Genomic DNA, 27,227 nt, shown 5'->3' on the forward strand with positions numbered 1-27,227 from the left:
GAAAACAGCCGATATTGCCAGTTTACCAGCAATAGCAAAAAAGATTTGCCACAAATGAGAGCAACAACTAACGCTAAAAATATGCAGAGTAGGCGTTCCTGGGCAAAAACAACACGAAAACACCACTTCCCGATATTTTCAACGAGCAGCTAAATCTGCGGTGCGATCCAAAAACTGGCGATTAACTGTGTTAGCAGTAGAAATGTAACATCTGCCTTTTACTGGTGTAAAGTATGACGACTACCTATAGTGTGAAAGGAAGCCCAGCCCAGAATCACATTTGAAGGCCAACATATGTCATAGAGCTACTGATCATACACCTCCGACCCCAAGAAGGCCACAAATCCCACTGCCACCGCCCTCAGGACCTTCCCCCTGGACCACCCCCCATACTTCCACGGAGCCAGCGTAGAACAGGACTGCGGACCTTCAAAAAATGGCATGGCCCCTCAACAACACAATAGCTGAAAGTTGCAAGATGTGGCAACCAGTTGTGAGATGTTGCAACAATAATGCACACAATACCAAGTATAGCGGTGATGTGATGGACAGACCTCACTCTGCAGAGCACAAACCTCTCCATGTGTAGATATACTGCTGGTGCTTGTAGCGTTGTGGACAGTGAACCCAACTATGTTACCTCAGGCAGTGGGGAAGATCTTAGTCATGTACCAGTGTTGTCATCCCTAGGCCTGGGCGTAGTTTGTGTAGCAGCACTACACGTAGCTTCACGTAGTATACTTTGAACTTCACGTAGTACACATAGTCTGCGTAGCGTAGCTGATGACACTGTGTACTTGTCTGCACTGTGAAAAAATTGCAAAATAATTCCATGTAGCATCCTGCACAGTGCCAGTTATGATAAAGTAAGTGATACTAAAGTGCATACAGTACTTTCACAAAAGTGAAAGTGAAAAATTAGCAAGCAGTGAGAGAGGTGATGATTTCGGGATCCTCCATAATCAAGGGGGAGTACCAAACAGATGCATTGAAAACAAAAAAGCACATCTTATTGAACGATTTCGTGGTGGTCCCATCCTCTTAGGACCACCCCAAGCACAGTTATTGGCAAAAAAACATTCCTAACCAAAGGCCCTGCAAAGCATTATGGGATGAGATTAGCACTGGGCAGTGAATATTATATAGTATCCAATATAAAAATAATTCTACAAAGAGCTACAGTTCAACTGGTGATTACTAGATGTCCCTCAGGAGTTAAATGCAAATGCTTGATGAAAGGGTTTCAATGGTTTTTGAAGTCAACGCCACGTGGACTTAATAAGGCAGAATTCATTAGACAAAAGAAATTGCTACTAGTGCGGCCGCCCGGACCACGCATCATCACAGGGTGCGCAGACGCAGAGTGATTCAGGTGCCACTAACTCAGTGCACAATAAGTCATCGCCACATACCCTTATTAAGGCAGAATTCATAATACAATAGACATTGCTAACAGTGCGGCCTGCCCAGACCATGCATCATCGCAGGCTCCGCACACGCTGAATGCTTCTGATGCCACTAACTGTGTAGCTCAACTCAATGCCACGTAGCTCTGGGCCCTTGATGACCGTTGCCTCCTGTCTACACTGCGGTCATCAGGGCTCACAATTAGAATTGAGTCTTGATTTATTAATTGCAGAGTCCAGTAGGCAACTAAGTATAACGTCACTCAATCCTACATAATATCCTTTTAGCATCCTTGCTTCAAGAACTTGTTTTATATCAGGTATAGCTTTACTACCATGACCAAATTCATCTTGCAAGTTTAAAGGAACACTGAATGACAGTCTACACTGAGGACAGCAGAGCTCACAATTTGAATTCAGTCTTGATTTATTACTTGCAGACAGTATTCTACTCAATGTCCTCGGATTTTGTCAAGAGGAAGTGACAAAAAGCGTTCCTTGATGTCTTTACTGACTACTGCCTTCAATCTACACTGTGGACAGCAGGGCTACAATTCAGATCGAGTCCCGATTGCAGATACGGCAGTCCAGTAGGCAAGAGACATTGCATCGTCCGTGGCTGCGCACACGCTGAACACCACACCTACCACTTACTCTATGCAGCTCAAGTCAACTCCAAGTGGCTGTTGGCCCTTCTTGACCGCTTCCGGCCTACACTGTGCTCAGCAGGACTCCCAATTCAAATTCAGTCTTCTTTCATTAATTTCAGAATCCAGTAGGCAACTAACTATAATGTCCCGGAAACCTACATATTTAGACAGTGTGTTCCATAAATTTTTCATTTTTTGTTCCATACACCTACACTGCGGTCAGCAGAGCTCACAATTTAAATTGAGATATGATTTATTTATTTTAGAGACAATTGTACTCTATGTACTCGAATTTTGTCAAGAGGAAGTGACTAAAAGCATTCCTCGATGTGTGTGCTGACTACTGCTTACGATCTACACTGTGGATAGCAGGGCTCATAATTCACATAGCGTCGTGATTGCAGATGACGCAGTCCAGTAGGCAACAGACATTGCTCCCAGTGTGGCTCGCCCGCAACACGTATCATCGCTGTCTGCACACACGCTAAATGCTTCTGATGCCCCTATCTCAGTGCTTCTATTAACAACAAAGAGTTGGCTCTAATCAGTTAGGCTGAGCACTTATATCTATATAACCTCTGCGTGGGAAAAGTAGTGAACTGTGTCCACGCCAACCAGGTATATCCCCATTACTCCAGAGCCCATCCAGCGTGATTCCATCCACATGCTGTCTAGTAATACTAACATTGGTTTTGTAGGAATTCCTCAACTTGGAAATGCTGGAAACTCCATCTTTGGTCTCCCTGGATCCGTAGATTTGACAACGGACTTCTAGGCTGACAATTCAGCGCGGTAAGAGATCAGTGTTGTTCACCTGTGATTTATTAAACGCCACCCTCAGATGGTAATCAGAAATATGTTACACTTTCAGTGAGAACACAACCGATTCACCACGGTACTGGTTTTCCACGACTACCAGCTAAAGACAGCCCCTGCGCCTCTTAAAAGATACAGTCTACCCTCGCCGATCATTCGCATTTTTATAGACAGGTATAGCAATTCTCCTGTCCTCCTAGCACATCCCCCGCTTTGCTGTTGACCCGAAGGTTAAAATTATCCTTAAAATTATCCTTTTTTCCTGCAGAGATTTCTGCATCACAAAACCATCAAGTCGCCCTACAGACCAGTTAGGTAAGCTGTACAGGATGGTGGTGGTCTCACTCTTGAGTTTTATGTAGGCACTTTAAGAACCATATGACATATAGATTGTATTTTTATGTTTTTCAGAAATTTCATTGGCCCTGAGGAGAGTACCATTTTAACACCGATTGGGATTCGAAACGCGTAGGCCCTTGTGTAAAGTGTTGCTCCAATTATAAAACCCAAGTGTTGATAAATACTGCACCTGAGTTTATTTGTACACATTGTTATGTCATTTTTGCATCAAATAATCTGATTGGTATTCAACTAATTGCCACAAGTGTACTGTTTATTTTAGGTTGAAAAGCACCTGTGTATTATACCTAGTATCTTGATTTATTGGGCAACCCTTTCTTTGTCGTTTTTAGCTTATTTTTTCCTACTGACACTTCCGCAATTTGAGGAATTGTCAGGCCTTGTATGTGTGTATGCATGTGTATTGAATGACTGTGATATGTCTGATTAGTATAAATGAGTATCTATATTGCTGTAACTGTATTGTGTTTAATTGTGTGGTGTCTTATTGTATATAATATGTCCAAAACTTTTGTAGAATATTTTCTCAAAAATTGAATGAATAAATAGCTATTAAATAGCAAAACCTCAGGTGGAAATGAGATTTCTTCATTTTTTAGTTAAATTAGTGTTTGACTAGTCCTATCTCAGTGCAGCACAACTCATGGACCCTTTATGATACAATGTTTTGTGTATAACTTCACATCTGCTGCCCCTACCTCAGTGTACCACAAGTCATGGACCCTTTACGATAGAATCTTTGATGTATTATTTCACATCTGCTCCCCTACCTTAGTGCAGTACAAATCAGTGACCATTTATGATTGAATCTCTGTGTCTGATCCAATGATTACTGTTGTACTTGTTGCCAGCACCAATCATTCCCGGAGGGCTGGCTTACACTAACACGCATCCAGCACAGATATCACTGGACATGTGACCCTGGTAATAAAAAGGAGTCAAGTGCACGTGCCCATACCCAGTTCCACTATCTAGCTGTGAGGTTCCGTGACAATTGTAAGTGGTGCTTTCGACTCGCACGAATATGGTCGAGTCTGGTATCTATGAACCGCAAATGACGAGTTTAGTAAGTGTGCGCAGTTTCGCTGTGCTAACTTAAACCGTTCGTTTGTTATGTGGGTTTTTCATCTGTACCCACGGGTTCCATCTTAGATACGGCATCCATTTTGTCTCTTGCCCTCAAGTAGCCAGCGAACGGACGCTGTCCGCTTCGCGACCCTGGGACTACCAAGATATGTGCGGAAGACACATGTCCTTTGTAAATGTCTTTATGACGAGGGGGATGTTACTGTAAGGCAGATGGCGCCGCTCAAGGCTCATCTTGCCGCACGGACTTATTGTCTCAGCCGTGCATTTCATTAAGCACGTCCCTTTGATGCCTGTATCTCGTGTTTCCCGATACCTCCCCTTTTACACCCTTTCCGATCTCCCCACTGTCTCCGTCTTCCCCCGCACCTGTCTTTGTTCCTACTTCGATCTGTTTTACTACCGGTCGGAATGCACTAATGTTGGGAAGATGGGTTTTTACAGTTGGGAACCGCCAAATGTTTCCGCACTTATGTTCCGGACCTCATGTGTTTCAAAGTGACCAAAGCGACCCCTCTGGGGGATAATGATGAGAACTGCGTTGTAAACTTTTGTGTACCATGTTGTCCTATGGGTAAAAACTGTATAAAAGGAGCGATCTACAGAACCAATTTGAAGCAGTCTCCCCAAGTTGCACGTGGTGTACTTGTTGTGACTTCTGTGTTCCCTGCAGTAAATAAACCTTGAATCTTTGACGCCGAAGGAAGTGTCCCGTGTCTCTGTGATTCGTACGCCGGAGCAGGTTACCCACGAAGGTTTCAGGTGTTGTGCCCTGGCACCGCTGGGTCTTAAAGAACCCAGTCCTTCAGTTGGCGCCCAACGTGGGGCTGCATCAGTGGTACCGGTCCAAGCCCGACGATCGTGAGGAACTTCGTGTGAAATCTCCGAGGGAAGGTGCACTCCGCTTCATCGATCCAGTTGTCGAAATAAGTGGCCCGAAGACTTTTCCCGCGAAGATTCCCGCCTCCGGACGGCTGCGACGGACTGCTGCCCTGACTGTAGACCTGTTTTGGCGCCTGGCGTAGACCTTGGTATAGCGAGACGATAGACGGGCCTTCCTGGTGACGCCATTGATCTTTGAGTTAAGTATTTGTGGGTCGCTCCCAGAGTTCTTGGTTGACGACACTTTAGCGAGTGTTTTTGTTGTTAACGCTGTGTGAGTGTTTTTGTCGGTGACACTTTGCTAGCGTACTTTGTTGTGTTGTTTGACGACTGCAGCCGCCAAAGACCGAGGGTTTTGTTCTTTGCTGGGACTTGGTAAAATCCCGTAACCCTTGAAGTTTGTGAAACTCGGCTAGTGTGCAAGATGCCTGGTCGTAGTACTTTGTTTAGTTGTTTCAGACCTTGTGGTATGGATTCCCGACTGGAGGACTCGTGTCCGATACCTCCGGTTGGAACTCCCACTTATGAACTATATAGTAAACATGGACTAGGTCCGATTACCTTTAATGATTATTGGATTAAATATACGAAGAAGGACGGCGACCTTCGTTGGCCACCTCATGGTAGCTTCGAGGCCCCGATCTTAGATAATCTAGAGATTAAATTGTTTGAACGAAAATCAAGGCCGGCCATGTTTGATGCCTTCCGGTTGTGGCGCAAAGAAGCCCGACAGAAAGAAATCAGACAGAATAAACGTAATTATCGAGATAATGTTGCTACTATAGTAAAGAAAGCAGAGCAATTTCAGCATGATAAGGAGGTTAAGGATAAGGAAGTGTTTGACAGATTACAGCGTATGACCGTAGATAAATGTTATCCCGCTTTGCCTACGGAGTCGGAAAAGAAGGAAGAGCCAGTTGAGGATCCTTTAATGTCTTATCTCATGAAGTCGCCACCTCCGTATGTACAGGGTACCGCAGTTGCAGCTCCTGTGGTTCCTGCCATACCTATTCTTCCGCCTATTGTTCCTCCGCCTGTTCCTCAGCCTGTACCCGCCCTTCTGACTGTTCCTGCTCCTTTGCCTGTTTCTATCCCTACTGCTCCTCCACTTCCACATACTCCTGCTGCTGCTACTGCTCCTGTTTTGTTAACTCCTGCTGTTGCTACTGTTTCTACTCCTTCTCTTGTTAGTCCTGTATCGTATGCTTCTCCTTCTACTCGTTCTCGAAATTCTCCTCTTGCGGCAAGCTTCTTTCATTCGCTCGGACCTGTTCATGGGTCCGCTGGTTCTGATGGTCCTCAGAGACGTAGTCAGCTTCCTGGAAACAGAGAACGTGTTGCGCTATATAATATGGCGATGGGTTGGATGGTAAACCCTCTTAGAAATCCACCTCGTGTTGTCCTTGAAACGTTCTGTCAGTTTAATATACCAACCCAGAGATATGTGTTTAATGAAATGTGCAAGTTCCTTCATGATCAGATAGTGGCCGATGCGCCTGACGAGGTGCTGACCGCCCTGTCTGAGCTTCAGCTTCAGTTCGCAAATGGACTGATAGTAGATACTAACGTTCGACGTGCTATTGAGCGGTTGCTATCTCTTCGCCCCGCTCCGATCCCTCATGCATTGTTTATCGAGGATATTGAAAGACTGCCAGATGAGTCTGGTCAGTTTCCCATGCGTGAAGTGCCACCGGTATGGATGCCAGGTGATGCCACCCGAGCACCGCCGATTCTGCCACATTTCCAGAGGGTGTGGATACATCTCCCATGGAAACGCTCAGAAGTGTTGCAGGTGAAGCAATCTTTGCCTGACCCTCGCAAAAATCCTGCAGGGTATTACAAAGAATTATCGCAGCTCGTAGATGCTACGATAATGAATCTTGCCGATATCGATATGTTGTTTGGCAATGTTGTACCGCAACCGGTATGGGCTAAGATTCGTCAGGAAAATCACGCGACCGAGCTAGGTGGTGATTGGGCGGCCATCGTAGCGGCAGATGGGTTGCAAGTTGGTGGTGCTAAGCCTGAACAGTTGATTGCTGCTCTTCCCCAGCGAATAATTACATGAATGAAAACGCTTATGCCGGCTATGAGGGTAAATTGGGATAAATTGTCAGCTTGCAAGCAAAAGAAAGATGAGAGTGTTTCCGACTTCTTTACGAGGTTCGAGGAAGCCTTCATTGACCATAGCGGACAGGATATGGGTACCGAGGGTGGTCAGCGATTGTTTGTGGATAAATTTGTTTCGAACTTACTGCCCGATTTGAGCAATAAATTAAAGAATTCGGAAAGTGCATGGGCCGTTTCTACCTCTGCTCAGATATTGGCTACGGCACAATATTATGAGAATAGAGAGAAAGAAGAGAGCGACCGTGCTGATAAAAAGACGAAAGAGCTAAAAACTAAGGTGTTGCTTCAACAAGCATATCCTCCGCGTTCAAATCAGAATGCACCCCAGCAGAATAGATCGCAGCCGCAATCGAATCGATCGCAGCCGCGTAATGATGCCTCCTCCCAAAGATCATCGTTGGGGTACAATCAATGTGCTTATTGTAGACAGGAGGGACATATTAAATTCAATTGCCCTGTTTTGAATGAACGTAATAGTGGTAACTCCTCTAGAGGAGGTCGTGGTGGTTCGCAGCAGGCATCACGTGGTAGAGGTCGTGGTACTCAGAACGATCGCTCAGATAACTCATCTAATAATAATAATTGTTTTGATCAACGTGGATCGTCGCAAGGGCGATCTGCGCAGTACAATGTAGACGATTATTACGTCGATCAGGGGACTGACGACAGTAATTACTAGGACAGCCAAAGACAAGGAGAGGGAGTGGTATCAGTTCCGGTTGATCAGAGAGGGCCTTACGTCGCAGTTGCTACATCGGGCGTCGTTGAGCCTTTTCTGTTGGACACTGGTGCAGCGAAAAGTTCTATTCAGCATTCGAAACTCCCTGGCGCACCTTTGTCTGGCTTAACAAATGTTTCCGTAGGATTCTCTGGCGCCCCCGTTAGCAATCCAGTTTCACGCCCTTTGCCCCTTAAAATTGGGCCACGTGAGCTAGAAGCTCCATTGATTCTGACCACAGGTTGTGGTGAAAATCTTTTGGGCCTGGATTTGCTTAAACGTTTATACGCAACTTTGTATTGTTCTCCTGCAGGTGTAAAGCTTACGTTAGGAGAAAGGGTTGTCTCTCCCATGTACTTGTCTCTCGACAAGCTCCCACCGGAATTGAGTTCTCTTCCTGCGTCTTTGTGGGCAACGGGTCCGAATGATGTGGGCCTACTTGATATCTCGCCCTATGTTGTTCAGCTGAAATCTAATGTGCGTTTGCCACGTATTCCCCAGTATCGTATCTCCCTTGATGGTGAACGAGCACTGTTGGCGATCATTTATGATCTGATTGAGAAAGATGTTATTGAAGAGACTCGGGGAAACGTGTGCAACAGCCCTGTGCTGCCTATTCTTAAACGTACTGATCCTTCAAAACCACCTGTTTATCGTTTTGTTATCGATTTACGGGAGGTGAATAAAATTGTGGTACCTCAATTCCCTGTTGTGCCTGACATCACGGCGCTACTGACTCTGATTCCGGCTTCTGCATCGTGGTTTTCGGTGATTGATTTGAAAAATGCGTTTTTCAGCATCCCGATTGCCGAAGAGAGCAGGGACCTTTTCGGTTTCTCTCTCGGTGGACGTAGCTTCCGGTTCAAACGCGCTCCTCAGGGCTACTGTGAAAGTCCATCGATTTACAGTCAAGCCTTGAAGGGTCAACTGGATGCGTTTAGGTTGCCGGTCGGTGCGGCCTTAATCCAATACGTCGACGACTTATTGGTGGCGGCCGATACTCAGGACATTTGCAAAATTGCTACGGTGTCGTTACTGCAACATCTCTGTGAGTTGAATCACAAGGTGTCACCTACTAAACTCCAATATTGTTGTCAAGAAGTAACCTATCTAGGTCACTTATTGTCAAAGGAGGGAAGGAGATTGACCCCAGAGAGAATTGCAGCGATTGCACGAATGACTGTGCCAACAACCCAAAGAGATGTGCGTGCCTTTCTAGGTATCACGTCGTATTGCAGGCAATGGATTCCTAATTTTTCATTGCTAGCGAAACCATTGGTGGCTCTTACGTGCAAGGATGTTTCAACTCCTTTACCATGGACGGAAGAATGTCAGAAAAGTTTTTCTGAACTGCGTGATTCATTGTGTTCGGCTCCTGTGTTAGGTACTCCTGACTACAGTAAGCCGTTTACATTATATGTTCACGAGAGGGAAGGTTGTGCTTTGAGTGTCTTGACGCAACCTTTTGGTGGTAAGCAGCGTCCGTGTGCATATTTTTCCTCGACCTTGGACCCAGTAGCTAGAGCATTGCCGAGTTGTTTAAGAGCAACTGCGGCAGCTGCGGTCTCTGTCCGACAATCAGCAGGATTGGTCATGGATAATATGCTTACGGTGATGGTTCCGCATGCAGTCGATACTCTTTTGAATCGTACGAAAACTCAGCACTTGACGAGTGCGAGGTTGTCTGGGTACGAGTTGACGTTGTTGGCAAGCCACATTCAGATAAAACGTTGTAATGTTCTGAACCCGGCAACTTTGTTACCAATTAGCACAGAGTCAGATGAAGTAGCAGAACATGATTGCTACTTGAGGACTGAAGAGGAAACAAAAGGTCGAGTGGACCTTAAAAACACCCCATTGGAAGATTCGGATGGCACATTGTATGTGGATGGGTCATGTTTTAAATTGCCGAATGGCGATGTGACTACTGCTTATGCTGTTGTAACGTTGAATACTGTTGTTGAGACTGCAAGGTTGAATCAAAATTCTGCCCAAGCTGCAGAATTGATTGCTCTTACTAGAGCATGTGTGTTAGCGAAAGGGAAACGTGTGAATGTGTTTACTGACAGCCAGTACGCGTTTGGAGTTGCTCACAGCTTTGGACGATTGTGGAGAGAGAGAGGTTTCTTGACGTCGCATGGTACGAAGATTCAGCATGGCCAGCTCGTGAATGATCTTTTGGATGCATTGACGTTGCCTAAGCAAGTAGCGATTGTTAAATGTAGTGCGCATCGTAAGGTGACGGATGATGTTGGTCGTGGTAATGCGTTTGCAGACGAGATCGCTAAGGAGACTGCCCGGAACCTTAGCACTCGAATGTATGTGACGAGTTCGGTTAGGTGGCCTACAGAATCGAGCATGTGTGAGGACACTATCGAAAGTGTGAAAGAAATTCAGAATGAGGCCACTGAGACTGAAAAGGCGAAGTGGAAAGAAAGTACGGGAAAGTTGGATGCGAATGGTTGTTGGATTGATTTGTCGGATCAGAAAAGATGGTTGTTGCCCGATGCGTATGTGCTGGCCGTTGTGACAATGGCGCATGGGTTAGCACATATCAGCGTGAAAGGTATTTGTAAGTTGCTGTTTCCGGTGTGGAAGAATGATGGCATTACGAAATGTGCTGAACGACTGGTAAAGAATTGTATGGTGTGCATGATGTACAATCCTGGCAAAGGAACCCCAACTCCCCCTGGCAGTTTTGCTCCCCCTTCGTATCCCTTTGAGGTGATTCAATTGGACTTCATCCATATGGAGAGATGCAACAACCTGAAATACGTTTTAGTGGTGGTTTGCGCATTCTCTCGATGGATCGAGGCCTATCCTCTCAAAGACAATACTGCTTTGTCTACTGCGAAAATCCTACTGAAGGAATATTTTCCTCGGTATGGAATGCCTAGAGTCATGTGGTCAGATAACGGAAGTGAGTTTGTGGGTAGTGTGATGAAGAGTGTGTGTAAGGGCCTTGGAATTAATCAAAAATTCCATAGCGCCAATCATCCCCAATCAGCTGGTTTGGTTGAAGGGTACAACGGCACCCTTAAACTAAAGCTAGCAAAGATTCAGGCTACGACCGGTCTTTCGTGGCCTGACGCTTTACCTTTAGCATTACTGTCAACTAGGGCGACTGTACACTCCCGAGTAGGGCTTAGTCCCTATGAAATAGTGTTCGGCCGTCCTGCTAATGTGTGGGGGGTTCCTAGGCCAGGAATGTTTTCTGATCTTGAGTACCCAATGTTGATCGATTATCTACATGACTTGACTGCTAAACTGAGGTTAATTCACCAACAGGTTTACGACGCATTGCCGACGCAGACAGAGGGTCCAGGCCACCAGCTCCAGCCCGGAGACTGGGTGGTGACAAGAAACTTTTCACGAAAAAATAACCTAGACCCGAGGTTCACCGGACCCTATCAAGTGCTCCTGGCCACGAGGACTGCCGTTCGTCTCGAGGGACGTAAGAATTGGGTGCATGCCACCCACACCAAACGAGTCCCTATTCCTTTGCCGGCAGACCCGTGGGTAAGGAGAGGCATTGCGTCAACGGAAACAGAAACATTGCCGGCGTTTGTACCTTTTAGCGACGCACAGCCTGTTGGAGAATCCCCAGCGCAGCAGAAAGACACTGTTGAACAATTAGCATCAAAGGACTCAAGACCAGAACACCCAACTGATCAGCAGGACGCTGTCTCCTCAACGGATCCTTTGTTTGACGAGCAGACACGTCCTGGGAAAACCCGATACTTTTTGCGATCTCGCACTAAGGACAAATAAAATATTTTGCTTTGCTGAATTGACAACTGCATTATCCTGTTTTCCGTGATCGGTTTTGAACATTCGTATTACTGTAAATATTCTTGTGTATGTATATATATTGAGCTTCATTCCTTGTACTTTTTTTGCTTCCACAGCTGAGAGACTTTGTTTTTGCACATATACATATTGTGCATTGAAGGCCGTAGGGCCGCGCGCGTACTTCCTTCTGGATAGTAGGTCTTGACGCTAGGTTAAAGGCCGTCGGTTCCTGGGAACTCCTAGGGATTGACTATTGCTACACAGAACGAAGTGCGTCAAGAAACGTTGCGGACGGTCGTAGGGAATGGCATTCTCAAAGCTGAATGATTTGGAGGGAGCTCAGGTTCATCGATTCAAGCTGCAGCAACTCAGTCGTACCAAATGTTTCATATTCCAACTGTTTGTATTGTTTTTGACTGTTTCAGCATTATTGGCGGGTGGGGTGTATTACACGATGTCTTACTTCTTACCTGTTACACCTACTCCTACTCCTGACCCTAATCTTACCTCTACTGTTTCTCCCCATTCCTTTCATATGTTACCGGAACACGAGCAGGCTAGACGTGTAGAATTCCGCAACAATTCCTTTATTCAGCTCCTTCATCAGCATCAGTTAGTGGTTAATACTACTAATTGTTGGGTGTGTGGATTGATGCCACATACTACGGATAAGGGAATTCCATATCTGGTATTACCGTATAGTTCCCAAGGGTCAGCTCGAGCATTTCAAACAATGTTTCGAAGCGCACTGGGTTTCCACCCCATTCGAGAACCACGTTCCCCCTACTCTGGTCCTACCTCGTATCAAAAACCTTTGTCGATAGCAATAGAGGATTTAGATAGTGATATCTATGATCCCTCGCTTATTCCTGAAGAAGAGATACAAGCCTATAGAGTCCTAAGTAGAGGTGAATATAGTGCGTTCACTAGCGAAAAGCAGCTTAAAAGCTCGCCTCCAATATGGGTCGTACCCCACACTGGTAATTTTTGTCTCATGGGTCGTGGTCGACGATCGCAAGCCCGACTTGGAGCAAGTGCTTGCACTGAAAATTACATTCTGCCAATGTTCTCGTCCCCTGTGTTCCTGGCTGCCAAGGGTACATACTTTATCTGCTATGATCGTGCATATGCATGGTTGCCCGCTGACTTCATGGGCTCATGCTTCATTGCAAATTTGTTGCCTCCGACGTTTACCGTAGATGCCGATTATCATAAGACTAGAGTTGTGAGAGGCGTAATTAGCGAAGAGGATACTGCCGGTCAAGAGGCAGGAGACTTTTTCAAGGGTTTCCTCCCGTTTTGGGGACCTATGGTTAATAGTAGGAACCTGAGACAGTTGACTCGAGTGGTGGAATCAACAGCTAATATTACTGCCAGTGCTCTTGGTAATATCACCACTGAACTTCAGGCGGAGAGACTTATGACGTTACAAAACCGTATGGTTTTAGATGTCATCCTAGCAGATCGAGGTGGGGTATGTAAGGTGATCCATTCGAGCTGCTGCATTTTTATTCCAGATAATGCTCCTACTGTCTATCAAGCCATCTCGAGGTTGCATAAGATCTCCGAATCCATACACGTGGATGTAGGGGATTGGACTTTACTTGGATAGTTTTGGGGCCTGATGTCGACTTGGGGTTGGAAAATTCTGATGATCATCGGAGTCGTTGTAGTGTTCCTGTTCACGTGTTGCCTTTGTGTGCAGTGTGGCCCTGCCTTATGTGGCCTCTGTGCTACAACGTGTATAAGACAACCACCTGTTACCAAGGGGACTCGATTGGACAGAGCTATGCTACAGCAACATCTCGATGGTTTGATGAATATCGAATATGATTCCGACTAGTGCTTGCCTACATGAGGGCAAAAGGAGCGTCTGAGGTTCCGTGACAATTGTAAGTGGTGCTTTCGACTCGCACGAATATGGTCGAGTCTGGTATCTATGAACCGCAAATGACGAGTTTAGTAAGTGTGCGCAGTTTCGCTGTGCTAACTTAAACCGTTCGTTTGTTATGTGGGTTTTTCATCTGTACCCACGGGTTCCATCTTAGATACGGCATCCATTTTGTCTCTTGCCCTCAAGTAGCCAGCGAACGGACGCTGTCCGCTTCGCGACCCTGGGACTCCCAAGATATGTGCGGAAGACACATGTCCTTTGTAAATGTCTTTATGACGAGGGGGATGTTACTGTAAGGCAGATGGCGCCGCTCAAGGCTCATCTTGCCGCACGGACTTATTGTCTCAGCCGTGCATTTCATTAGGCACGTCCCTTTGATGCCTGTATCTCGTGTTTCCCGATACCTCCCCTTTTACACCCTTTCCGATCTCCCCACTGTCTCCGTCTTCCCCCGCACCTGTCTTTGTTCCTACTTCGATCTGTTTTACTACCGGTCGGAATGCACTAATGTTGGGAAGATGGGTTTTTACAGTTGGGAACCGCCAAATGTTTCCGCACTTATGTTCCGGACCTCATGTGTTTCAAAGTGACCAAAGCGACCCCTCTGGGGGATAATGATGAGAACTGAGTTGTAAACTTTTGTGTACCATGTTGTCCTATGGGTAAAAACTGTATAAAAGGAGCGATCTACAGAACCAATTTGAAGCAGTCTCCCCAAGTTGCACGTGGTGTACTTGTTGTGACTTCTGTGTTCCCTGCAGTAAATAAACCTTGAATCTTTGACGCCGAAGGAAGTGTCCCGTGTCTCTGTGATTCGTACGCCGGAGCAGGTTACCCACGAAGGTTTCAGGTGTTGTGCCCTGGCACCGCTGGGTCTTAAAGAACCCAGTCCTTCAGCTGTGGCAGTGTGTTCATTATGTATGCAAGATGCTGCACCTGGGACCTACGACATTACATTGTGCTGTGGACAGCGTATGCAACCATGTTACCTGGAAATTCGGCTAGACTGTTCCCATGGGGCACAGGGTCAAGACTGATTTGCATATGGCTTGGTTCAAACTGGAACAGAATGTCGAGCAAAAAAACGATTGGTTTAGGCTCAGATCCCTGTACTGGAGTGAATGTGTGACATTGTTCTGCATTCTGTCCATCAACTGTTGTTTTTGCATTTGTCACCCCGAGTGGGACGGGTATACACAGACGTCAGTACTGTGTTCTCCATGAACCTGGAATCAAGCTATCCTGGCTGATGAGGGCTGGTTCTAGGATGCTTGTTTCCAGTCCAGGGAGGACCTGGCCTGGCAGTTCGGGCTGGACTGTTCCCATGGGGCACAAGGTCAAGACTGATTAGCATATGGCTTGGTTCAAACTGGAATGGCACGGTGAGCAAAAAAACAATGGATTTTGACTCAGATCTCCGTACTGGGGTGAATGTATGACATTGTTCTGCATTCTGTCCATCAACTGTTGTTTTTACCATGTTGCCTGTGGCAGTGGGAAAAACTTTGGTTATGTAACTTTGTCATTGTACAAGTATGTACGTAGAGACTGGATCATTAGAGTACTGCAAGGAGAGTGTATAGTGAACTTATAAGTGTGTGGGGCTTGGCTGAGTGATTGAATAAGTAAATATGTTGGCGCAGCCTAACCCCGAACACGAGCTTGGCTCTAATTGGCCAAAAACTGAAACTTTAACTGTGCACGGCCCTGTATTGCTACAGCTGCAAAACTTCACTGAATGTGCAATAAACATTCATATCCACACAGATGTGTCATGTGCACCATCTTTCATGTGTGAAACTATGGATGAATGTAGGGTCAGTGATTCCCCGTACCTTCCATGTTGGCCATGTTGTGGGACTTGGCTCACAGAGTGAAACATTGGCGCCGGGTGACGGCAGCACTACAAGAGGGACACCCGCATCTGTTGATTCCTCATACAGCCCAGGATGGATCCACGCCCAGAGCTCTGGAGTCATTCTTCACAGCCTCACGCAGGACTGGCATACACCAGGCCAGTCCACTCCGCTTACGCTTACAGGGAAGGACAACAATGCCACATAGACCAGGTTTTCATTGCAGTGATCTGCTGGTCACAGCCTAGTTGTCAGTATGCCGCAGCCACTCCCTCAAGGCTGGTATACACCCACACCACACCCATCCTGCACAGGCATCACAGGACACGTGACCCTGCCAATGAAAAAGACCGGGCGCATGTGTTCTATGCCATTTCAGAGTTGCTCGCACTGGATGCACTGGGGCCAGCACAGGCACACCGGCACGGGAAGGTGACTTTCGGTCCACTGAAGTATGGATACTGTAACTTCTGAGCAGGTGTGCAGCCTGCGGTGATGGTCCGTCCCGGCGGTCTGGACGGCTAAGGTTTTGTGTGCCCTGCTGGACAACAGTGCAGGCCTGAGCCATTAGATAGAGCAAGCCTACTGCCACGTGGTGTCACCTCGCTGGTCACAGATTTAGTGGCACCGCAAGGGCTGAGTGGGCCTTCGATGAAAATCCGGAATGTCCTCTGCCATGGTGAAATCTAGACCCAGCACCAAATGTGAGACCTGGTGGCCTGCAGACCTGGGTTGCATAATATGCAGGGTGCCCTGTCCGCGGACCCCGGGCTTGTGCCTTGCAACGCCACGTGGTAGGCCCTATTTTCTACACGCAGATTGCGAAAGGTGAGCAGAGAGGATTGTTTGCACAGCAGCAGGCAGTCAGCGCCGGGCAATGGTAGTGGTTGGGGTGCAGCAGCCTCGGGGCGAATCGGTGGGCAGACACCTCTGGGCAGTGGAAGTGGGTGCTGTGTGGCAGCCTAGATGCATAAAGACCGGACAGCAACTTAGGCGTGCACAGTTGTATGTACTCTGCCATTACTGATTCCATACTATGTTTCAGATGACTAAGCTTGAGGGCTGCACTATGTCCCGACACGTGGTTGGAGACACACCAGTGGCAGAAAGGTGAGCTGTGAGGATTTTCTCCACAGTGTCAACACTCCCTCTCCCTCTCCATCTCTTCCTTTCTGTCACTCATTATCTTTCTCTCTCTCTCACTCTCCATCTCTTCCTTTCTCTCTCTCACACTTGTTCTCCCTTTCTATGTCTTTTCCTCTCTCTCATTCTTTCTCTTCTCTCTTTCTTCCTCTCTGTCTCCCTCTCCATCTCTTCCTTTCTGTCACTCGCACTCTTTCTCTCACTCTCTTGATCTCTTCCTTTCTCTCTTTCACACTTTCTCTCTTTCTCTGTCTCTTCTTCTCTCTCACAGTTTCTCTATTTCTCTCCATCTTCCTCTATCACTGTTTCTCTCTCTCTTCCTCTCTCTCACACTCTTTCTCTCTGTCTTCCGCTCACTCTTTCTTTCTCTCTATCTTCTTATCTCTCACTCTTTCTCTCTCTCTCTCTCCTTTGATGGATGCATGACGCATAATCTTATCTTGCTTTTTGTCTAGTAGGCTGTGATTCACAGATTGACGACTCCACCCTGACACGGACCTCCTGCCACGAGGCGATGACTTCAATTCCACTGAGTTAGTGCCACCAGAGCTCAGCACGTCTGCAGCCTGCGATGATGCATGGCCATCCTAGCAATCAACACCCACTTTGGATTGTGAGCTCTGTTTGCCTGCGTGTACGCAACGGCTGAGGAGGTTGCTTCGGCACGTGGTGGACCCTCTTCGACACATGTTGGTGGCAGAAGGTGAGCAGAGAGACTTGTTTGCGCAGTGGAGGGCAGTCACCTCTGGGCAGTGGAAGTGGATGGGGTGCAGCAGCCTGGGTGCACAGCAGCGAGCAGACACCTCTGGGCAGTGGAAGTGGATGGGATGCAGCAGCCTTGGTGCACAGCGGTGCGGCAGACACCTCTGGGCAGTGGAAGTGGATGGGGTGCAGCAGCCTTGGTGCACAGCGGTGCGGCAGACACCTCTGGGCAGTGGAAGTGGATGGGGTGCAGCAGCCTTGGTGCACAGCGGCGAGCAGACACCTCTGGGCAGTGGAAGTGGATGGGATGCAGCAGCCTTGGTGCACAGCGGTGCGGCAGACACCTCTGGGCAGTGGAAGTGGATGGGGTGCAGCAGCCTTGGTGCGCAGCGGTGCGGCAGACATCTCTGGGCAGTGGAAGTAGATAGGGTTCAAAAGCCTGGATGCACAAAGCCGGGACAGAGATTTAGGCGTGCGCAGTTGTATGTACTCTGCCATTACTGATTCCATACTATGTTTCAGATGACTAAGCTTGAGGGCTGCACCATATCCCGCATGTGGTTGGAGACACACCGGTGGCAGAAAGGTGAGCTGTGAGGATTTTTTCCACAGTGTCAACACTCACTCTCCCTTTCCATCTCTTCCTTTCTGTCACTCATTCTCTTTCTCTCTCTCTCACTCTCTATCTCTTCCTTTCTCTCTTTCACACTCGTTCTCCCTTTCTATGTCTCTTCCTCTCTCTCATTCTTTCTCTTCTCTCTTTCTTCCTCTCTGTCTCCCTCTATCTCTCACTCTTTCTTTCTTTCTCTCTCTCTCTTCCTGTCATCCTGGGTGCACAGGAGCGGGCAGACACCTCTAGGCAGTGGGAGTGGATGTGGTGCAGCAGTCTGGGTGCGCAGGATTGGTCTGTCACCTCCGGGCAGTGGGACTGCATGAGATGCAGCAGCCTGTTGAAGAAAAATAGAAACCTTCTCAGGGGTCTCACTGATACCTGGTCCTTTTAAACCAACAAAGAAGAAATTGGCGCAGAAGCTCAAATATAAAAAACATATTTTATTAACCTCAGATGAGGGAGACTACTTCATACAGTACCCTCAGAAACTGTATGAGGCCGTCTAAAGAGTACAGTAAACAGGGGCCTTATATATGCTTAGGGTTACATAGTCAGCATAAAACTAAGAGGAGGTCCTGGCTCAGGTAAGCATGCAAAATGCCTAATATGGGCATGCAAGATCTGCTTGCTCAACAAAGTGGGAGGAGAGTTACCTCTCCATACATCAGCAAAAATAGCCTGACAGTTCTATAAGAGGAGCAGGTGCATTCTACTAGCTAGGCCCTTCTGAGCATGTGCAAGGCTCTGAAGAGGGAAACAGCACATGGCGGGCACATGGCTAACTGAAATGGCTGCCAAGTACAGAAATGGCTTTCAGCTCATGCTAACAAATCCCTGCAATCTTTAACAGATGGTCCTTTTAGCATGAGCTAAAGACATTCCTGTGATCCAGTAGAAACACAGAAAATATTTGCACATTAATTTATATAAATTTATCATTATCCTAATTCATTGCTAGTTGGGCATTTTCCATTCTAAACATTTCATTAAGCGGGTACATATGAGGTATAAGCAGGAATACAAAGGGAACGAAGCATCGGGTCATAATTAACTTACAGATAGCAGGAGAGAGTAGTGACTATTATCACAAAAAGAATTATCATTTCTCTAGTGCTGAGCAAATCCTAGAACCATCTAGTAAACACATTTTCAAGTGACCATCCATTTCAATTTCAGAACAGCCAACAGCACATATTTAATAAAAACATTTTCACTAGACTTTTACAGTGTTTCCTTTATAAGGGCTAGAACATTAATCATATTTGGGACCAGGAGGACCACACAGGGCCATAGGAATTAGGACGAAGAGCTGCAAAGGGCTTCTCCTCCTCAAAAATGGGATGACCAAAGGGGAATATTATTAACAAGAAAAAGAAGAAGTCCTTGTACAACCAAGCCAGAGGGGAGTCTTCTCCCTGTGTCCGTTTGAGCCTCACAGGCAGGCTCTTGTTGTTTCCACGGTGGAGCTGCACAACTCCCAACTCAAGAATTGCAGCCCAGTTTCAAGGAAAAAGTTTCTTCTTTCAGGATAGGGCCTCACCCACCAGGGCAAATGTTCTCAGCAATCCTGTCCAGTATCTCAGGCAGTGCACAAGTTTTCTTCACTTCAATCTAACAGGCACCAGAGACACAGCACCTCTACCCTGAACTAAAGTCCTTACCTAACTCCTATATTACTCTTCTGGCGCACTGCTCATTCGTTGGGGACACACATTGCATCTAGTGTGCCCAGGTATCTCTTGACCAACAAACAAAGGTGCAAATGTACATTCCCTTTGGGACCAGAATTCAGAGGCCTGATGCTGGGATATCTGAAGCAACCCTTGTTTTAAAGGGGTCACCTCAAGCAAAGCTTCCTCACCGTTGTGGTCGGTCTGTGACTCTCAGCTGGGCATCAACTGGTTTGTGACACCGTCTTTCACCCAAGACAGTGACAGGGATACACAATTAACATTCCAGGGCTTCTGCCTTCATTGAGGTCCTAGTTGCCAGCAATGCCTGTGCTGGTTACCTTCACTTTGGCTTCAAGCTGGACTGGTGCGGACGCTGACTCCCCAGGCTGAATCTGATGTCCGGGCCCCTCTGGCAATGGTTGTAAAGCAGCAAATATCTATTGGTGGACAGAACCAAAGGTCTTTAGAAAAGGTACAGAAACAGTCTATCAACAGAGAGGATAGTGTCAAAATACTTCATAGACTTGGGACGCCTCATATATTAGCAAGGCACCCAAGAACCACTTCCATCTATCTATGTGAGAGTAAAACAAACATCAACCTGGACCTACTGGCAAGTATAAAAGGAACTCTTTGGTGAACTCACAAGAGTAATGCATCACCCAATACCAAGCAGCCAAGGAAGTCTGTGTTCATTTACTAAATTGTGAGGAAAAGAGAAAAACAACACAGACATACCCTAACTCCTTACATTGGTGTATTCCTGTGTACTAATCTGAAAACGCAAAAAAAAAAAAAGAAATGTTCAACACTTTTGCTGATAAACTTTACATTACTTGTAAAGGACTGCAGACACTTCTAAAATGATATATCTTAATATAAGCACCTACATTGTATGCTTAGGACCATGGTCTCATGTTATATGAGCAACAGGAAAATCTAAAAGTGCTAATTTAACAGGGATTCTTACCAATAAAACAATATTTCCTTCAAAAATGTCTGCTAAGGATCACATGGTCATCTTCCCTGCGTTCTACTTTTCATGATCCAAAATATGCAACATCAGCTCTAATAAGGACTGTCAGTTTATTTACACAAACTAGCTAATAAAAACTAGCAATGCCCTTGCAAAACTATATAGCATGAGAATAATATACAATAATGGTGTTATCACCTAAGACTTGTAGAACAAAACTGCCCACATCTAGCTCCCCTTAAGGTCAAATAAGGGAAAATCAATCTAGACTAATCATCCTGTCATAATTTCATCATACAGGATGGGCAGTAACATAATATTTATACTCATTCATTTTATTAATGCTATCAATGTTTAAAACAGTATTACTGAATAGCCAATTAAATGTCTCATTGCTATTTCACAGACAGCTTAGACTGGCTAAAAAAGTTTGGAAAAAGAGAGAAAGACATACATTTTGCCATCCCTTAATTTGTAGAGGAGCCAGCCTCCTTCCCCATTTTAACAATAGGAAACCTGAAACAGGTTTCACTTCTGTCAACACTATCAACCCCTAATTGTAGCAACTGGGCATAAACAAAGTTATAGGAGGTACATAGCACTTTTGAGAGGGCTACAATCATGAATAATCAACCACAATCCCTTTGGCAAGTATACTAATGGTAACATGAGGGCACATGAATTCAAACTAAATTTCATTGCCTCAGATTTTGTACAGTAATCCTCATACTAAAAGCATTAGTGCTGTATATATATGGCAAAGCTTATTTGTTCATCAAAGTTCATATATACCATTATATAGTTTTTTATCATATTAGTGCATAAAGTGCTTGCTTTTGCCCAAAAAAAGTAAAACGTCTCCTTTTGTCCCCTGTTGTCTTTCAAAAAGTTTCAGAGGTCGAATGTCAAACCAAACCTTGCTCTGGGAGCCCTGCCAGGCTTCTAAATATAGAACTGACATTTAACCCTTCCCAGCTGTCCTATTCTGTGTACAAGGGTTTCCATTAAGTATGGGCGAAATGCGCGAATTCGCGGTACGGGAATTCGCGTGAAAGCGAATTTGCGAAATGTGTTTTTTTTGCATGTTCGCGGGGCGCTTTGCGTGTTTTGTAGCGCACCGACCACGAAGTTACCCATGCGGTCGTACATGGGTGCGGCCATCTTGTCCGCATTGCGTATTTCCGTTTCTGGGCGCTAGTTGCATGCTCGCGTTGTGCGCGGGGCGCCATTATGTGGTCGCTGGCGTTTTTGAGTGCTTGCCGGGGAAATTTTGCGCAAACTTACCCACGCGGTCCTTTATGGGCGCAGCCATCTTCTTTTTCATTCATTGCTATGGTTTTGGGCATGCTATTTCAAATGACAAAGAGTTCCTCAAGGACTGGTCACTAATAGCTTGGAGGTGCACTAGAGACTGGCTGGTTCTAATAATTAAAACAGCAAAAAAGGCGGCCGATAAGATCCTAGTAGAGATTCAGTTATTGGAGGGCCAAATTAAAGCTACCATTTCGGGTAAAGTGTTCACTAAAAATCAGGAAGAGAGCAACAAAAGCAATAAAGAGTTCAAAGAATCGGTTCTTTTTTCCAAACTCGAAAAATTTAAAAAGGATTTGGCTAGGTTTTCTACTGAGAAAGTCTATCCATACACAAGTGATAGCTATGTTGCTCCCTCCTTCAATAGGAATGGACAGAGAGGAGGTTCCACGTATGGGACATCGAGCTCTGAGGATCATTCCAGCGACTCAGATAGCTCAACACACAATAATCCCCCCAATAGGGGACACAGAGGAGGCCAATTGAGAGGATGGATAAATAATTATCAGAATCCCAATTACTTCCAACAAAGGTGGCAACCTAACCCCTGGATGTATGGAGGCCCACCTCACTTACAACAGATGGGGCCCTATGGTCCCCAACAATTTCAACCAGACATGAATATGCAGCCTTTTTTAGGGTTTGGCAGGGGGAGACCAAGAGGAAAGAGATGCTCGGGCCACGTACAGTGGACACTTCCAGCTCCACAACCCACGGAAATGAGGCGCGGACGGAAAGATCCGGAGGAACAGGCAGGCTCGAGCAACAGGACAGTCTGATTATTAACTTGAGCTCACATATACTTACTTGTGATGAAGAGGCGGTACTCAATAGAGGTCTCGGTTGTGTGACCACTCAAACTGGAGACCCTTTTGTGACCCAGGAGGAAATGGCTAAGTTCTTTCACAAAGTGAGGCTACACTTCTTCTTTGCTAAGCAATCAAAGGAACTATCAGAACAGCCTGATGCTAATACAGGTTTGAAGAAACCATCAACCTTCAAACCACCTGCTAGCAGTGTACCAGCAAAGGTATTGGCCTTTGAGCAAGCAGTGGAAAATGACATCATGAAACTTTATCAAGAGAGAGAGCACCACTTTGTTAATCTACCTAAAAAGGAACAGGATGCCCTACTAACTCTTACCACGGATGCCTCACTGACTATAAAACCAGCAGATAAGGGTGTGCAACAGTTTTGCTAGACACCACTGTCTATCGCCAGGAGTGTTTGAGACATCTCCAAGATACTAAAACGTATTGTTTATTGAAGGAGGACCCGGCATCACGTCTGTCCAATACCATCGGCCATATTGTAGAAGAAGCCTTGTTGGAAGGATGAGTCACGCCCCACAAAGCTAACGGACCACATATCCCATCATGCCATATTTTTATGTGCTGCCAAAAGTACATAAACAGCAGCGACCGCCGCCAGGATGACCTATTATATCAGGAATTGGGTCATTCTGGAACCCCTTTCTACCTTCGTTGACTGCTTTTTACGGCCAATGGTCAAAAAAATGCAAACGTATTTACAAGATACAAAGGACGTCTTGAGGATACTACCAGAGATTGAATTTGACATCGCAACAGATCTTCTAGTATCTTTTGACGTGGAATCGCTATACACGTCGATTCCACAAGACGAGACTCTGGAAGTAGTGGGCAACCTTCTGCTTGACGGAGAACTTGACTCAATCACACCAGTACATTTTATCATGTCCTTAGCTCAACTGGCAATGAAAGAAATTTCTTCCGATTTGAGGACAATATCTATCTACAGGTGTCCGGGACTAGCATGGGGAGCGTTTTCGCTCCCAGTCTAGTGAATCTTTATGTCCACCATTTTAAGCAAGAGCAGGTACTGTGCCCTACTAATCCCTTTTTACAGTCGGTACGAACATGGAGGCGTTACATTGATGACGTTCTGGTGGTCTGGAGAGGAACTGAGGAAGACCTCTGTCTCTTCCATGAATGGCTGAATACAAGGAACCATTTTCTCTGTTTCACTGTTGAATACGACAGGCATAAACTGCCCTTTCTGGACCTTTTGATCAGAACCACACCGACTGGTCTGCAGTCAGAACTTTACAAGAAACCAATGGCTCGCAATTCATTGTTGAGCTACGAGAGTTGCCACCCGAGATCTCTGAGGAATAATCCACCTTTCGGGCAATTTCTCAGGATTCAGAGCAATTGCTCAGAGAAGTACTCATACAGCAAACATGCTGAAAACCTGAAGGGTCAACTACTGGATAGAAAGTATCCCAAGAAAATCGTTCGAGATTCTATGAAATGGGCTTCTAATACCAACCGAGAAGCTCTTCTCTCAGTGAAGTCTGAACGAATGACATTCGTGAACACTTTCAATACAAAATCTAATGGAGTACAGAAAATCGTAAAGAAACATTGGTCTATACTTAACACCGGAGGAGATCGATTACCCCAACCTCTCTTTGCCTTTGAACGGGGACTTAACATGAGAGACAAGTTGATGCATACTCGGCCCAAAAGTATTACATCTTGAACAATAGGTACCCTCTGGGAACTTCCAGCCATAGTAGGACATCATCCTTGTGGCACTTGTGCTGCATGTCCGCAAACCAAAAAATCAGTAAGCATCGATATTGGCACCAACTATCCATGGCAGCAAAGAAAGTTCACGAACTGTAACAGCCAGAATTTAATCTACCTTATTACTTGCCCGTGTAAGCTACGATACGTAGGGATGACGACGAGGAAAGTAAAGGTGCGCTTCTCAGAACATAAGAGCACCATAAGATGCTGCAAACAAGCTACACGCCTCACCTCCCACTTCCTGGAAAAGGGACAAGGCCCACTGATTTCTCTTGGACAGTGCTCAAACAGCCATTCATTCCGGAACATAAGACAGACACAAACAAGATATCTGTTCACCAAAGAACAGCAATGGGTGTACAAGTTGAACAGGAACAAAAGCGGGCTAAACGAAGATATCCCGTGGATGTCCTTATAGACCCGTTTCTGTCACTTTCCACACTGTTGTGACACATTCATGCACATTACCTAATGGCTATATACATCCAAACCTCGATATGTCCTAATATCTACTATTCTAGTTCTTATGTATGTAGAACATAATAGTACATCTAGCAAATATGTGGCCATTATTCAAAAGTTCATTTAGCATATAACATCTGTCTTAAATCTGTTGTAGAATAGGAATAATATATACTCCTTACAGAGTCTGTCCGAAAAACAACTTAAGATGAGGTACACCTTAATACTGTTACCCGTTTTTTACCTAGTTGGCGTGGCACCTGTGATACTACTCAGCCCACCGGGCCACCACTTTGAGAATTTGTATGCTTCTAATAGATGATATCACAACAATAAATATAAACATCTGAGGCGGAATTCATATAACTAATGTGGGCCTTTCTTTACAAGTTGATTTAATATAATCAGTTGCAGAACATGAATAATTTACACTCCATAAAGAATCTGTCCGATAAACTACCTATGATAAGATATACCACTACATTGTTATCCGACCTATTCTCACTAGTCGGCATGCCCTCTGTGGTTCTATTTTAGGCCACGGGACACCTCTGGAAGAATCCATACATTTCCAACAGGTGACATCACCAAAATAAAATAAAATAAATGTAAGATTTTGGGTGTTACATCTTCCAGATGACTCTGCGTGATGCACGTGACACGCACAGCGTCTCTTGGTGAAACGAGACAAATAAAGAATGCCCAAAAACGCAGCCGGCTACCTTCCCAGATTGCTCTGAGGAAAGACAGGTTTACCGATGGACAGGTCAGTTCAAAAAAGCCTATAAGAATGAATGTGAGCGCAGAATTAATGCTCGTTATGCTGGCTATAATATCTCACTTTTGAAGTTAAACAAAGCGCTCCTATTGAGTCAATGGTGGTCGCAGAATGTATGAGAGACTGCTACGTGAAACAAAGGTGTCAGTAGAGTGAATTTGATTTTACTGAAAGAGAGGTGAACATGACGGGGACAACTGCGATCTCAGTAGTTAGACAAACTTGTCGGATTTTACAGGACTCAGCCACTGTCGATAATGGGCTCCTCGCATTACAACTATTACGATATGAACATAGCACAATGAACCTACGAGTGCCCAGGTTTTAATCAACAGTTTTACGTCAGTGCTGAGTCTCTGTATAAGCGGACACGCTCTCTGTCTATATTTGTAACTTTATTTAAATATAATATCTAAACAATCCTGTGCGCCAATGCACCGAAATTACACTCAAGGACTTTAAATACATGTGTTTCTATATGTACGGCCCTCTTTCCTTTATCAAACACTGATGGCCTTTTTTCTGGAAATTGTAGCAAATACTATGCTGATATCATAACATTATTATCAGCTGTGGTTGTTAGCAATTTCAGCACTCGTTTTTGAACATAACACAGGGTATGAGTCATTTGATCCACGCCTGTTGGTGGTCTGTTTGAGCAATTGTTCCTTGTTTTTTCCTACCAGTAGTGCGGTGAACCCACTACCTGAGCTGCAGCCAGGTGAGAAGACGCCTGTCCTCCTACCTCAATAGGTAAGCAGGCTCTGTACCAATTATGGGATATCTCCCGCCATGAGTAAGCTTGAGACATAGCCTAGCTACTATGAAATGCATTATATCATTTCTCATTTTTCTTTTCTTTTTTCTGTCTTTTCCTGCTGTGATCCTCCCTTCTGGTCCTTTAGAAGTAACTTCTATGAGGAGGACTTTCTATGACCTGAATTAGGTGATATGGTTATTAGTTTTAATTGATTTTCACTTATTGCAGTAGCGAACGGTCCTGATGAAAGCTGTGGCAACGTCCACTTGAGCTGAAACATGTTGACCAATTTTTGAATAAGCAGCTATTTGGTAAACCTGCTTTATTCCATTTTGCACTGTTTTTTAATTTGGAAGTTTGGGAGACACCTAATAAAATATTTTCTCCCCACTCTCCAATTTTACATATGCACTTTATTCTTTCTTTCACACACTGCACATTAACTATCCTACCATATGGTGCCACTGCTAGTTATCGTACATTGTCTTTATTACAAAAGATTGGCATTGTACACTGAGTATCTTCATTGATTGCCAACGTGCTCTCCCCGGTGTAGGGAGAACCCACATGATGACAAGGGCGGTACAGAACGAGCACTGATGGGTATTTTTCACACTCTGCTGATATCACGTTGTGTTTACTATAC

This window comes from Lissotriton vulgaris, chromosome 1_1 (assembly GCF_964263255.1).
Source record: "Lissotriton vulgaris chromosome 1_1, aLisVul1.2, whole genome shotgun sequence".
Lineage (NCBI taxonomy): Eukaryota > Metazoa > Chordata > Amphibia > Caudata > Salamandridae > Lissotriton > Lissotriton vulgaris.